The following is a 14,929-nucleotide window of genomic DNA, read 5'->3' as shown; positions in this document are numbered from 1 at the left end:
GTTCAAACCCACCAGTCACTCCACTGGAGACAAGCAAGGCTTTCTACTCTCATACAGCATGAAAGACTTAGAAAACTGCAGGGACAGTCCTACCTTGTCCTCGAGGGTCCCTCTGAGTTGGAATCAACTCGATGACCCGATGACCGTGAGCTTGGAGTTTTGTTTATGTGCCAGCTGAGACGCCAATCACTTTGATTCCAACACCCTGCTTAAAATGTCACAGCCCTCCCGAAAGACAGGTGAGGTTCCTGCGGTCCAGAGAGGTCCGGTGACTTTTGAGATCAGCTTTCTTCTCTCGCAGGTTGAGTTCTGCTGATGTTTTCTCTCATGGCTAGACTGGGGTTATGGATTTGGGGAGGAAGAAAACCACAGAGTCCAAGTGTGATCCCCATGATAGCAGATCAAAAGTGCAGCTTCTCAACAGGATGGATTACTGATGGTGCCAACCGCGATCGCCTGGCCTGGTGCAGGCTTGTAAGCCAGGAGTGAACATTCCCCTCCTCTGAGGTGACAGAATTAAGTGTTGGTGAGGACGTGGAGCATCAGGAACTCCCATCCATTGCTGACGGGAAGAAGGGGAGGGGGCAGGGCGGGATGGAAAGGAACAACCACTTTGGAAAACGACCTATTAGAATCTGCTAGAGCTAATTCTACATGCTCCATGACTCAGCAGTTCCTCTTTCAGACATGCACACAAGGGAAGTGTCATTTTTATTGATATAGATGGTTTTGTGGATGTCATTTTTATATGTTTTTTAATTAAAAGATCATTTTATTGGGGGCTCTTACAGCTCCTGTAACAATCCACGCACCGATTGTATCAAGCATATTTGTACATAGGTTGCCAGCATTGTTTTTAAACATTTCCTTTCTGTTGCGCCCTTAGTATCAGCTCCTTTTCCCCTCCATCCCCCCTCAAAGAGAAGTGTGTTTGTGCACTAAGCACAGGAAGTGGCATCGTGGGTTATGCATTAAGCTGCTGACAAGGCTGGCATCTCCATCCTGCCAGTCAGCCCATGGGAAAAAGATGAGGCTGTCTGTTCCTGTAAGGATTTAGTCTTGGAAACCCCACCAGGCAGTTCTCCCCTGTCCTGTAGGTTCACCATGAGTTTGAATCAACTCAATGGCAGTGGGTTGAATGGTTGATAGCTGTAACAATTTCAACCTCCTTATAAAGACGACTGGATGAATCAATTTTGGTACCTTCGTACAAGAGGATGTCACACATGGGGGATCCTGTTGACATGGCGAATTTATCCTGGTCGAGGTGGAATGATGGGAAAGGGGGATGGGGATAGTTACATCAGGACAGGAATGTAATCAGTGTAACTGAATTGTACTTGTAGGAATGGTTGGGAAGTTGCTCGTTTTACCGTGTATATCTCCTCAAGCACCAGGAGCAAGGACATACTCCACTTACATAAAGTTTGCAAACAGTTAATTAATCGATGGGGTTCACAGTCAGAGATTGTTACCTCCTGAGGGGCATTAGCTAAGAAGAGACATGGAGGGTCAAAGGGCACGGAAGTGTTCCTTAGTCAAGTTTGACCACCTGGAGGGATTTGCGGGTTAAAAAAAACCCTCCGAGTTAATGGTTAGCATACTTTGTGTTCTTTTTCTGGTATGCTTTACTTCAAATAAAGAAAAAAATTAATTAAAGAAAAAGAAGAGAAGAGGATAAAAGCCAGTCTGGAGACTCCAGGAGTTGCGTGTGGTTGAAGAGATGGTGCTGAGACGCTGCCAAGGTGAGCCCTAGGTAACTGAGGAGGGTTCACCTGGGTTTCTTCCTCCCTTAGAGGCCAAAGCCAGGACACTGGGAGCTGTCCAGGTGTGACCCAACATCTCTCCCGCAAGGAGAGTTTTAGTAATCTTGAAAGTTAAACATCTTTAAGGCTCTGGAAAGCTCCAAACCCTTGGGCTGCCCTAGCCCTCAAGGTTGACCCCACCCTGGGGCCAAGGAGAGGCTCCGAAAGAAGGAAACCAGGCATGCACTGAGCAAGACACAGCAGGAATGAGAATGTCTTGGGTCAGTCCCCCTGGTCCAAGAGGCAACATGGGGGCAGCAGTTCAGTACCATGGATAGTTCCCAGTCGCCCAGAGAGGGACAGGAGGAGCCCAGGAGCTGCCCAAGGAGGCTGCACGCAGTAGCCCAGACTCGGGTGGGGAGGGTGGAGGGGTGTGGGCCCACCGCAAGTGTACACCATTATAGCATAACACCTGGAACCGCCTAGCTGCTTAATAGATACTTGTTGAGAAATGAATTCCACAACTTATTTCCAGGGACAAAATGTGGGTGGCTGAAGGCAATGGGAGGAAGGGAGAATTCTTCATCATCGGATATGCTTTTGACGTTTCAAATCCGGTGTCCTGCACACATATTACCAAGACCGCTGCTTGAGCAATGTGGCTGAAATTGTTCCAAACTGGGAGCTCTTTCCATTGGTTCTTGTCTCCATAGTCACACCACGATGGCGTTTGCATGTGGTTTGTGGTTGTTGTTTAAACCCCTTCCTTCCTTTCTGGCAAGACAAGATACCCCAGCTTCATCTTGTATATTTCCTGCCCCACTCTGTAAGCAGTCATTTCTCCCACGAGTCCTGGTTCCTTCCATCAGAGAATAGTATTCGGAACCAAGATGGGAGTCCTGGGTTTCAGACTGACAAGAGCAAGTGTTGGTAAAGACAGGGAGCAACCAGAACTCACAGGCGTGTTTGCTTCGGCAACACATGTGCTAAAATTGGAATGATACAGAGAAGATTAGCATGGCCCCTGCGTAAGGATGACACCCAAATTCGTGAAGCGTTCCATATTAAAAAAAAAAAAAAAAGAACTCACAGGCATTGCTGATGGGAACATGAATGGGAGGAACCACTCTGGAGGGGGACTTGGGCGCTAGCCACTAGAGCAAACTAGACTCGTCCCGTCACTCAACCATTCCACTTCTAGATTTGCCCCCCAAGCCGGGGTACACGTCTACGCCCAATAGATATATATACTAGAAGGTTCTCAGCAGCTTAATTCATGAGAGCCGGTAGTGTTGCATGTGATCAGGAGAGGGACAGGTGAGCCTGTAGAAATTCCTTCTGTGAACTAGAGACTTGTTGTCGATGGGTGCTGTGCAGTCACTCATGACTCACGATGTCCCTGTGTGCAAAAGAACAAAACATTGCCCAGTCCTGCACCATCCTAACAAGGGTTATGTTGAAGTCTCTGTGGCAGCGGTTGTGTCCATCTGTCTCCTGAATAAAGCCGACTGCCTACACCCCTCACTGTCAGAATAGTTGCTGGCTGGGGATATTTGCATATGTGCCCGAGAAGAAGATTGGTGGTTCCATGGGCTGCTAAGAGGAGCGTGGCCCTTCCCCTTCAGGTGTAGAATTGTTAGAATCACCAGCTATTCAAACCCCAAAGGGTAGCGCTTTCCCTTACCCAAGTACAAAGTCCAGAGAGTTGGGAGGAAAGAGGAATGCAAACAGGGAGGAAGTGGGATAAGCCGTGGATGAGCCCAATCAGAATGCGTATGAAACAGTGGAAAACCGGTGAGCTGCTCTGTGAACCTTCACCTAATTCGCCACACCAAGTTTTTTAAAAAAGGAAGCGTCCTTGCCGTTTGCGGTCCTGTCTGGGAGAAGGCAACATTTTGCTCTTGCTTGGAGCGTCTGAGTCGCCACGGTTGCTTTGACCCAGGGCAGCAGCCTGGATTCCCACCACAGGTGCTGAGCTTCAGATAAAGCCCGTCTAGACACCACATTCCCCTTGGTAGTTTCCAAGGCAACAGGAGCCTGCTTTTGCATGTCAGCCCAAGCTGAATAAGCACCTCTTTACACATAGCCCTGATTTGCCTACCAGTGGCTGCTTCATTTAAATATTACGGAAATGCTGCTTTTGCCCAACTCCGGTAATAGTCTGTCTGGTTTTGTCCTTTTTCCCTTGAGACGGCCATTCTTCCTCTGCCACGGACTCGGTGTTGCTACAGCAAGTGAATGCACCTTTGTGGGCGTACAGCGTGTCCTTGGAAGTCTTTATGGTGGCGTAGTGTTAAGCGTCGGCTGCGGGCTGCTCACTGCAAGGTCAGCAGTTTGAAACCAGCAGGGCACTGGAGAAAGAGGAGGCTTTCTACTCCCTTAAAGAGGGAGTTCTACCCTGTCCTGCGGGGGTCCTTATGAGTCTGCATGAATCCCGAGGCGGTGAATTTGGTTTCCCTCAGGGAATAGGAAGGTAGCAGGGAGAGATGTGTTTGCAAAAACAGAGACAAGAAGACCAGGACTCAACACATAAACAAAAGCCAACCCACTGCCATCAACTTGATTCTGACTCACAGTGGGTCTACAGGACAGAGTGGAATCTGTGCATTTGAATGGTGGTGCTGGCAAAGACTACTGAAAGTGCCATGGGCTGCCCAAACCAAAATAAGCCAACCGCCCCCCCCATGGAGTGCGTGCCAACGCATAGGGACCCTGCAGGACAGGGTAGCACTGCTCCTGTGGGTTTCCAAGGCTGTAACTCTTGACAAGGGTAGAAAGCTTATCTTTCTCCTGGGGGCACCGGGTGGTTTCCAACCAACCTGAAGAAGAACAGCCAGAATGATCCTTAGAGGCAGGGATGGCAAGACTTGGTCATATCAAGAGAGACCAGTCTCTGGAGAAGGATGTCATGCTTGGTAAAGTAGAGGCTTGCGTTAGTCCCCGGGTAGACTAGAGAAGCAAATTAATAGAGACACTCGTGTGTGTATAAGTTGGAGTTCTATTAGCCCATACGTCTGATACCAATCTATAGAGCCCTCTTCAGACTCATGAAGCACACACAATGATGCTGAATGCAGGAAGATGACAGGCCAGTGGTTAGAAACTCTTGTGGATTCAATGGTGATGTAGGTATCTCAAGGCTGGCGTGGGTCTCCACATGGCTCCTCCAGGTCCAGGGCTCTCGCTGGCATCAGCATAGCTCCATGTGTCTCGTTAGTGGAGACGCTCTCAGGGAATGTGAGCTTCTGTCCTGTATATTAGCGCCTACAAATGAGATCAAGCTGCAACCTGATTGACAGGCTAAGCCCCACCCCTTTGCACTTCATCCTCTCCAATGACAACAGATGATGTACGTACCACAAGGGTCAGCCCCACACAGGAAGACCTTCCATGCATCGGATCCACACAGTGGCTGCAGCAATGGGCTCGAACACAAGGACACCTTTGAAGGTGGCTCAGGACCAGGCAGTATCTTGTTCTGTTGCACAGAGGGTCTCTGAGTCGGAGCCCCTTGAAGGCAGCCACCACCAGTCCACAGAGCCGGTCTATCCTGTGCGTTTCCAAAGCTGAGACCTTCAAGGATAGAGCCCTGGGGACACAGTGGTTAAATCCTTTTGCAGAGCTCTTCCCCGCCCCGCCCCCGCTCCCCCCCCCACACACATAGATTGAGCTTCCATTGAATTCCTTCTGACCATTAACCAAGGCTATAGATAATCCTTGTCCTCAGGCAAAGTGCATTTGAAGGAGGATTGCCACTTCCCCATTCCAGCCAGCCTGAGGAGGGGCAGTCTCAGAGGCTTAAGGAAGCTCACCATTCTGGGACCAATTCAAGGGGATGGTCCTGAGTTCCGCTGCTGTATCACTGTGTCCTTAGGGGAGTGTGTGTGGATGTGGTGGTGGTGGTCATGGTGGTGGTGGAGGTAGAGGTGGAGGTGGTGGTGGAGGTGGATGTGGAGGTGGAGGTGGATGTGGTGGTGGGGGGGAAGGTTGGAGGGGAAGAAAGGGCCAGCAGTCACTGCCATCTAGCAGTCAGTTCTGAGGATGCGATGTGACCAGGGCGCCCTGCATTGACTGGAAAGCACTGGCCTTCATGAATGCTCTCCTTAAATTATCCTTGAACTTGGGACCTCTTTGTACCCCCAAACAAAACCCACCAGCACCCTGTGGGAGAACAATGTGGCCGTCTGCTCCTGTAAAGATTCCCAGCCTTGGAAGCCAGAGGAAGCGGGTCCACCCTGTCCTGTAAGTCGCGGTGAGTCAGCATGGACTCTCTTGTAATGGGGTTGTGGGCTTTGTGCTTATTTTACTTTGTGATCTTTATGCCTCCGCGGAGGCAGACTGCCACATCTTCACCCATGGGGTGCCTGCTGGGTTGGCATCTTCATCCTTTTGGCTACAGCCTAGAATGTGGACCCTTTGCAGAGGGAGCACTGCTCGATCCCGCGTCCTCCCCACAGGCGCGGCCCTACCTGTGCTTTCCGCCAGCCACTGTGTCAATGCACCTCTTCAAACCCCGCCCCCCTTGTTCTTGCCCTTCTACTTTGGTAAGAGCCCTGGTGGTGCAGTGGTTAAGCATTGCACTGCTAATCCCCCACTGCTTCTCGGGCGAAAGACAGGCTTTCTACTCCCATAGAGGGTTGCAGCCTCAGAAACCCACAGGGGCAGTTCTACCAGGTCCGCTAGGGTCGCCGCCAAGCGTCGGCATCCACTTGATGCCAGTGAGCTTGCCCTTGGTGTTCGCCTGTACCGGGAATGGTGGCCTTTCTCTGGCACTGGTCTTTCCTAAGAACACATCCGCTGCTACCTCTCGGTTTAAAAAAAAATCATTTTACTGGGGACTCATTCAGCTTTAATCACAATACATACATACACACACCAATTCTATAAAGCACATGTGTACATTCGTTGCCCTCATCATTCTCAATACATTTGTTCTTCACATAAGCTTCTGGCATCAGCTCCTCATTTTCCCCCTCCCTCCTTGTTCCCCACTCCCTCATGAACCCTTGATAATTTATAAATTATTATTTCATCATATCTTACACTGTCCGATGTCTCCCTTCACCCACTTTTCTGTTGTCTATCCTCCAGGGAGGAGGTTATATGTAGATCCTTAAGATCGGTTCTCTCTTTCTACCCCACCTTCTCTCCACCCTTCTGGTATCGCCACTCTCAGCACTGGTCCTGAAGGGATCATCTGTCCTGGATTTCCTGTGTTTCCAGTTGCTATCTGTACCATTGTACATCCTCTGGTCTAGCCAGATATAGTGGGGGTGGGACGGAAGCATTTAGAAACTAGAGGAAAGTTGTATGTTTCATTGTTGCTACACTGCGCTCTGACTGGCTCATCTCCTCCCCGTGACCCTTCTGTGAGGGGGTGTCCAGTTGCCTATGGATGGACTTTGGGTCCCCACTCCGCACTCCCCCTCATTCACAATAATATATTTTGTTCTTTGGGTACCTCTCAGATTTTGTGCATCCTTTTAGAATTTTTTTTTGGTTTATCTTATTTATTTATTTTTTGTTTGTCTTATTTTTAAACACTCCTGTGCCCGCTCCTCCCTGGCTTGTCCCTCCTTGCTCCCCTGCATCCCTGATAACCATCAGGGAATGTTGCTTTGACTGTGCAGGCCTCTGCTTGATGATTTACAATGGCTGCTTGTTTGCGTGCCGGGAGTCGAGACCTGAACCGCACCCCATTCCAGGGCTGAAGCTCACAGGCCACCCCACCTCCTGCTGTTGTTACAGCTAACATCTTTCTGTCACCTCGTGTCTAGGAGACACGGCAACGAAGCCATAAGGTGAATACGAAAACCACAGGGCAAATACGGGATGCCTCCATTTCCACAAACTGCTCACCTACTTACCCGTGAGCCCCTTCCCACCATACCTTTGCACCGGCCACTCCTAACTCTGCACACCCCCTCCACCCCTCCTGCTAAGCTGCAAGGGCCCCACGCTATATATGAGTGGGGTGGTCCCTGCGGTTGGGGCTCGGTCTTTGGATGGGGATCCACATGCCAACTCACACCAATAAGGTTCCTCCTGTGTTACAGCCCGCTTGGTACTGCCTGCCTCCTTGGGAGCATCTCTGGTGATGGAGTCAGAGGTCCTTAGAGCCAAACAGAAGGACACACTGCCGTCCTCCCAAGGGTCCCTCTCCTGGCGCCCATTGTGGCAGCCTCGGTGTCCCTCCATCTCCTCGAGGGCCCGCCTCTTTCACTGCCCTTTCCTCCGCCGAGCAGGAGGCGCTTCTCCAGACACCCTCTCTCCTGAGGACACGTCCACAGGCTGGAGACCCAGTCTCGCCGTCCCTGCCTCTAAGGAACACTCTGGCCCCTCTGCTCTAAGGAGCACTCTGGCCCCTCAGCACGGCTGTCCTTTGGCATCCGTGGCATTTCCACTGTTCTCCTGTACCCCGATTCAAACGCATCCATTCTCCCGGGTCCTCCTTAGCCACTGTCCAGGTGCCACGTGCACAGGAGGCGACTGGAAGCGCCAAGGCGGTCAGGCGCGCCCTAGTCCTCAAAGGGCCACCTTTGCACGGCAACGAGGTCTCTCATGCATCAGATTTGTCCGATGCGATACATCTTTTGAGGTTAAAAAAAGCACCCCCAAGACAAAACCTTCATCTGCTTTATCCATTTATTCTATTAAGACCATTTTAAATGGAAAGTGGGTGGGGCTTTTACACTTCAGCAGTTTAAGCTACTTATGAAGCCCCTCAGCCGCTTACTGTGCACACACCCGTCTTGATTTCTCTTCTCCTCTGTGGTTTGCTACCTCCCCTTCCCCGACTTTGGAGGATCGGGTGCGGGAGAGGGTAGAGATGGTGGGTGGTGGTGGAAGGGGGGACAAGGGAGAGAAGATGAGGCATCCTTTTGTTCCTCTTTTATGTGTATTGGTTTAAGGTTTTATTGGCACTTCTTCCTCGTTATCATACAATCCAGGGGTTCAGTCGTATCGAGAAGTGCCGTACAGCCATCACCACAAACAACCTGCAAACACCGTCTTCCTCCTTGTCCTCACTGCTATTACGGGAACTGCTTAAATTGTGGCAGAATTACACACGACAACAAAATGTATACACAACAAAGCAGTCTCCGACACCTTCTAAATGTGTCATTCAGTGCCATTGATTATGCTCTGTTGGGCGACCAGCCACCATCACTCACAGCCTTTTCCAAGTTGTCCCTACCACCACTAAACTCGTGCTCCCTAAGTACAAACTCCTCTTCTTCACCCTGGGACCCATGCTCACCTTTGCTTTAGTAGTTTTCTTTCTTTTTGATGAAAAGATCCTTGTATTGGGGGGCTCTCAGGACTCTTGTTACAATCCGCACATCAGTCGTATCAGGCATATTTGTACACATGTTGCCATCATTCTTTTCCAGCCCGTGACTTTCTTTTGAGGACTTGGGATCAGCTCCTATTTTTGCCCTCCCTCCCACTAGTAGTTTTCTTGATAGAAAATTTTCACATAGCCTACAGTTCCGTAGTTGTCATTTTAAAGACGTTGTATGGTTTCCTTTTTAAGTAAATAGTTTTACTGAACTATCGTTAACATATAGGAAAATTTAATAATTCAATCCTATCAAGGGTTATACAACTGACAAAGGGGAAAAACCAATACTAGAAATATCACATAATTTAAGATTTTGTTTGTTAAAAATCCAACATGTAACAGTCCCCTTGCCCCTCCCCCTCACACACACACACAGTAAATTCATTTGAACATCGGGGTGTCCTGGCTCGAAAAGGACGAACAAGGGGGTTGGTGGTTTCATGTCTCATGGGCCCTGGAGAAATGTAGGTTGAGATAGTTTCCTAACCTCTGTGATCGTCTCCTGTGACATTCTAAAAACCCGTTACTCTGCTCCTGTCATCATTGTGGAACAAGGCAAAACAATCTTCTATATTAATTTGTGGGCTCAGAATTGAAGCTGAAACAGCTCAGAGGAGGAGCCTGCCTCTTTCCCTTCTGCACGCAGTTGCAGGAATGAACGGGGAGTGTCTTGAATCAACCTGGTCTCCATTTTTAGCTAATCCTGTGACAAGTCTCCTCTGCGGGCCCCGAGCAGTTCAGTGACACAGTCTAGGAGCTTGGCTTCCTTCTTGTGTCCATGGGGGTTGGTCCTTGGGCCTCGTGACGGCTGCTTCCGTGAGTACTGATGGTGGACTCAAGGGGAACGGAGTCTCTGACCACTGCTTTAGGGTACAGACGAGACTCCCTCTGAGACACAACTCAAGGAGAACATGTGTTAGGTCTTAAAAGAGACAAAGACACAGGTACATCGTCCAGATGGCAGAGGCATCAGAAGGAGGTCAAAATGGGGTCCCAGGGTTTGTTCAAAGGGCCTGGGGAGGGCAAAGGAACCTGTCCATTGCAGGTGGGACCACAGAGGCCTGGACAGGACCATGACTGGGACAAGTGCACTGGGTTACATAGAAGGGCTTAGGGATGAGGCTGCTCCACGGCCTTCCACCCCAGGCAGGCAGGGTGAGACTGGTGAGGTCTGACTCATGACTATGACCGCCGTCAAGGACACAGCCAGGCAAGCCCCTAAGAGAGACTGTCCCTCCCGGGCTGGCAGGAGAGGAGTGGAGACCATGGACTCTCCAAAGCAGTCTGCCTGAGGGCAAGTCATCTTCATCCAGGTTAATGATCAGAAGGAATTCCAGGAAGAAGGCTCCATCTAAGTTGGCGGGCTCTGTAGGCGGATTTGGGGCTGTCCCTGCTCTTTGTGGAAGCTCTCGTGCACAGCCTCCGTCCCCCCTCTCTTCACCCTGTGTGGCAAACAGAAACGCTTCTTCCAAGTTGTCTCCCCCAAATTTAGCTGTTTGCCACACATGGTGAATGAGGAAACACTTGGAAGTCAACAGAAGTAGGTCAGGGGTTATTCTCCCTAAGGGTTATCAGCCATCTAGAGCAAGCAGACACCACTGTTTATCCCACAACAAATAGGACCCACGCCTTTCTGATAAGGGTAGTAGTGGACTGTTTCCTTGTAGGAGATCCCAGAGAGATCAAGCCCACCCAAGGGTAGCCAAGGCTAGGCTGCCATCATGAATCTAGGGTCTGCCCATCACATGTCTAACCCTAGTCCCTCCCCTTTCTATCATGTGCACACCCCTAGCTCATCCTCTTCCTGTTACACCTATGCCCATTGTATCTCCCCTCCTGTCGCTTGTATACTGATTGTACTGCCCCTCCTGTGATGCGTGGTCACCTGTAATCACGCCCCCTAAAGTGATAAGCCTTGGGTAGCAATAAAGCTGGGCTGTTCTCGCTCTCAGAGGCCCCCCCACAATCGTGGTGGTGTCTGCTGACCCCGCTGTGAGCATCTTTCATTCCCTTCTGGAGACTGACTGCTTCCATAGTCAGCTCGCTCTCACTGCATCGAGTTCTACTGTAGCGACCCCCTGGCAGACCGGAGGACTAACCCTGTGCGTTTCCCAGACTAACGTCTTCACTGACTGAGCAGGACTGCAGGACAGGGTAGAACTGCCCTGGCGGCTTTCCAAGATGTCACTCTGTACAGGAGCAGAAAGCCTCTTCCTCTCCCGCTCAGGGACTGGTGGCTTCAAAATGAGGCTGGTCGTCAGCCCACAGCACAACCACTGCGGAGCAGACAGCCTCCCTCGGGCAGCTGGTGGTTTGGAACCGCTGACCTTGACGTAGGCATGCCAACCAGCAATGCACCAGGCCACTGGGGGGCTCCTCTACATGGATAGTGGATCCCGGTGACACGCGGAGGGACAGTTACCTAACAGACTGCTTCCAGTCTGACTCGCCTTCGCCCCGACTGCCTCATTGATAGCAAACCTCGCGATGGGGCTTTCCACGGTCATCCATGGCTACAGTCTGGGAGACCCAGTGGCAGGTCCGCCCTGTCCCACGGGGACATGCTGAGTCCACATCAACTCTAGGGTAGTGAGCTTTTTGTTGCCCCATTTTTAGGTGTTGGAGGGGTAGCAAGGTGAGAAACGGCTTCTCCCCCACTCACCTTTCAGGTAGTACTTGAGCACTTAACCGCGGGGCCACCAGGGCTCTGCCCTTGTAAGGAAGGCCCGGAACTCTCCTGGAATCCAGCTCTCTGGAGCGTGGCCTTGACGTGACATCGCCCCAATATCCTACAGAACCTTGATCCTTGTGAAAACTGGTTTCCTAAAGCCACCTTGAAGCAGACAGATGGAGGACTGAGCCCGGTGAAGGCCATTCTGCCTCCGGACCTGGGTTGTCCTGCAGGAGCCCTGGGCCTGGTGCTTCTGCCAAACCAAGGCCCAGCTGCTAGGGGGAGAAAGGTGGGGCTTTCTCCTCCCATAAACAGCGCAGTCTCGGGGACTCACACCCCGCCCACGGGAGGGCTTGAGTCGGCCTTGATGGGAAGGCAGGGACATTTGAGTTTTGAAGTTGTCTGAGCTATCTCTGTGCCTTTGACTCTGAGAAACAAACCCCAAGGTCAGACTGGAAGCTGTGCCTGAGAGCGCAGTTCTTACAGAAACAGACAGGGGCCCGCACCTTGCCCATTTCTCTCTCAGGATTGCTACCTCCAGAGAGATTCACCCTCTAAAGAGTTCATTAAGACCATTGACCAGAGAAATGAGACTTGGCCCTCGGGCAGAGAATGTGTGAAAGTACATTACCCCCACTCCCCTAGCCAGACCAGAACTGGGCGGCCTCTCCCTCAGGAACTGATGGAAATTGAGGCATTGGAGTCAGGCGGTCAGGAGACACACTTGACTCCCTCGGCTGGCCACTGGCGGCCCCGAACCAGTTGAGCAAAGGTATCTAATCTGCAGTGAGGAGCGGGTCTCAATCAGGCTCCCTTTCCCAATTCTGTGGTTCCACCTGCAACTGTGAGGAGCTGAGTCAGGGCCGGGCAGGGCTTTGGAGCAAGTTCCTTTGTTCTCCACGTCTGGTTTCCCTTGTTGTGTCTCCTTTGGACATCATTCTGGCCTCCCGCTGCTGGTCTCCCCCATCTAGATGATTTGGCTTTGTGTTATTCCAACCTATGGTGGTGGAGTGGTGACTCACTGGGCTGCGATCTACACGGTCGGCAGTCCAAAACCACCAGCAGCCTCTCGGGAGAAAGACTGGGCTTTCTACTCCCATACACAGTTACAGCGTCAGAACCTCACAGGGACTCGCTGTGCGTCTGCATGGACTCAAAGGCGGCGGGTTATCTTTAACTTGGTGGCAGAGTGGGCTGCTGCTTTGAGCTGCTAGCCACAAGGTCAGCAGTTCAAACCCGTGAGTCTCAGTGAGAGAAAGATGTGGTTTTCTGGAGTCTCTAAGACCTACAAGGGCAGCCAGCCTTACTGTGCTTCATAGGGTCACTAGGCGTAGTATGGTAGAGCTTAAATTCGGAGCAAAGGGCTGTGCATGGCAGGGACAGCCTTAAGTCCACATGCAAAGGACCAGGGAGATGCAGCCTTCTTCCTGGAATTCCTTCTGATCATTAACCAGGATGAAGATGACTTGCCCTCAGGCAGACTGCTTTGGAGAGTCCATGGTCTCCACTCCTCTCCTGCCAGCCCGGGAGGGACTGTCTCTCTTAGGGGCTTGCCTGGCTGTGTCCTTGATGGAGGTCACAGTCATGAGTCAGACCTCACCAGTCTCACCCTGCCTGCCTGGGGTGGAAGGCCGTGGAGCAGCCTCGTCCCTAAGCCCTTCTATGTAACCCAGTGCACGTGTCCCAGTCGAGGTCCTGTCCAGGCCTCTGTGGTCCCACCTGCAATGGACAGGTTCCTTTGCCCTCCCGGGCCCTTTGAACAAACCCTTGGACACCATTTTGACCTTCTGATGGCCTCTGCCATGAGAACGATGTACCTGGGTCTTGGTGTTGTTTCCATCTTTTAAGGTGTGATCAACATCGTCCTTAAGTATTTTGGCGATGGGGCCTGTTTTGTACCCTAAAATGGTGCGGATGGAGTCGACAGCCATGGGCGAAGTCAGTGGCTGTGTCTGTAAATTGCTCTTGAATTTGGGGTCTGTTCTCTCCTAGAGCGGTGCTCTGAAGGAGTAGCCAGCCCCAAGTGGGTGGTAACCTGGGAAGAACTTTTATTGTTGTGCCTGCGCAAGACTCAGAGGCTTCCTATCCGAAGACCGAGACCCAGTCTCAGGGAGGACCCCACCTATATACCCAAGGAGCCCCACAGGAGGGGTGGAGGGGGAGGTGGGGGGGTTAGGATTGACTGATGCAAATGTGTGGTGAGGAGGGGCGAGCTCTGGGGTAAGCAAAGGGGCAGTTTACAGAAACAGAAGTGTTCAGTATTAACCCTAAAGTTTTGTAATTAAAATCCTAAAAGGGAATTTTACCCTTTGGAAAAGAAACTCAAGGCACTGCCACAGCCCTGTACTTCCTCATTCCTGGAAAGCCCCGTCCTCCCCGCCCCTCCCTCCTTTATTTACTAAGGACCCAGGCTGCACTGAGAAAATCCCAGCCTAGTCCCCATCTGTGACCTTTCACATGCAGATCCAGTTTAAAAGCCACACCACCCAGCCCTTGGGGCCCAGATCGCCAGGAACTTGCATTAGTTCCTCTGGGTTTCCGGCTAATAAGTTTTCCCTCTTTCAAGTTCACCTACAGCCCGCCCCGGCCTTCCGGAGTCAAGGCTTTGCTGTGGCTGTTTCAGGAGGAGCCTCTGGAGGAGCGGTCGCACAGGGGGCTCACCACATGGCAGCAGGAGATGGAGGTGCTCTGTGTGCTCCCACCCGAGCTACGGGCTGGGGCCCTGTCTCTCTGAACCGTGATTGGCTGGCATATTCCTCAGGCACAACATTTCTGGCTGGCACGCAGTAAGGGCTGAACTGTGACCTCTAAAGACACAGAAGAACCCCCCCCCTCCCAGTAAACGTGCATGTGACCTTGTTCGGAGACAGTCTTTGAAGATGTCAGTTAGATTAAGGTGAGACACAGCATCTTATCTTGCTTGGTATCTGCAGTCAACAGCTCCTGAAAGAGGCAGTCAAGAGATCCAAGGACATAGTGCATTGGGTCCATCTGCCCCACCAGACCTCTTTAAAGCTCAGGGAGGAGACGAGCCAGGCAGGGTGCAGGGTAACAAAGATGAAAAATACAACTTTCCTCTAGTTCCTAATCGCTTCCTCCCCGCCCCCACTACCATGATCCCAATTCTACCTTGCAAGTCTGGATAGAGCAGAGGATGTACACTGGTGC

At 51.4% G+C, this 14,929-nt stretch overlaps 1 non-coding gene across 1 annotated transcript; it reads left to right on the top strand.

Moving 5' to 3' along the window:
* Positions 1-2,707: 2,707 nt before the first annotated feature.
* Positions 2,708-2,814, top strand: LOC142438184 (U6 spliceosomal RNA). Its single transcript, XR_012782611.1, has one exon. It is a non-coding gene; the product is annotated as a U6 spliceosomal RNA (small nuclear RNA).
* The last annotated feature ends 12,115 nt before the right edge of the window (positions 2,815-14,929 follow it).

Source organism: Tenrec ecaudatus, chromosome 1 (genome assembly GCF_050624435.1).
Source record: "Tenrec ecaudatus isolate mTenEca1 chromosome 1, mTenEca1.hap1, whole genome shotgun sequence".
NCBI classification, from domain to species: domain Eukaryota; kingdom Metazoa; phylum Chordata; class Mammalia; order Afrosoricida; family Tenrecidae; genus Tenrec; species Tenrec ecaudatus.
The sequence above is the reverse complement of the archived record's forward strand: the minus strand, read 5'-3'. Positions and strand labels throughout refer to the sequence as shown.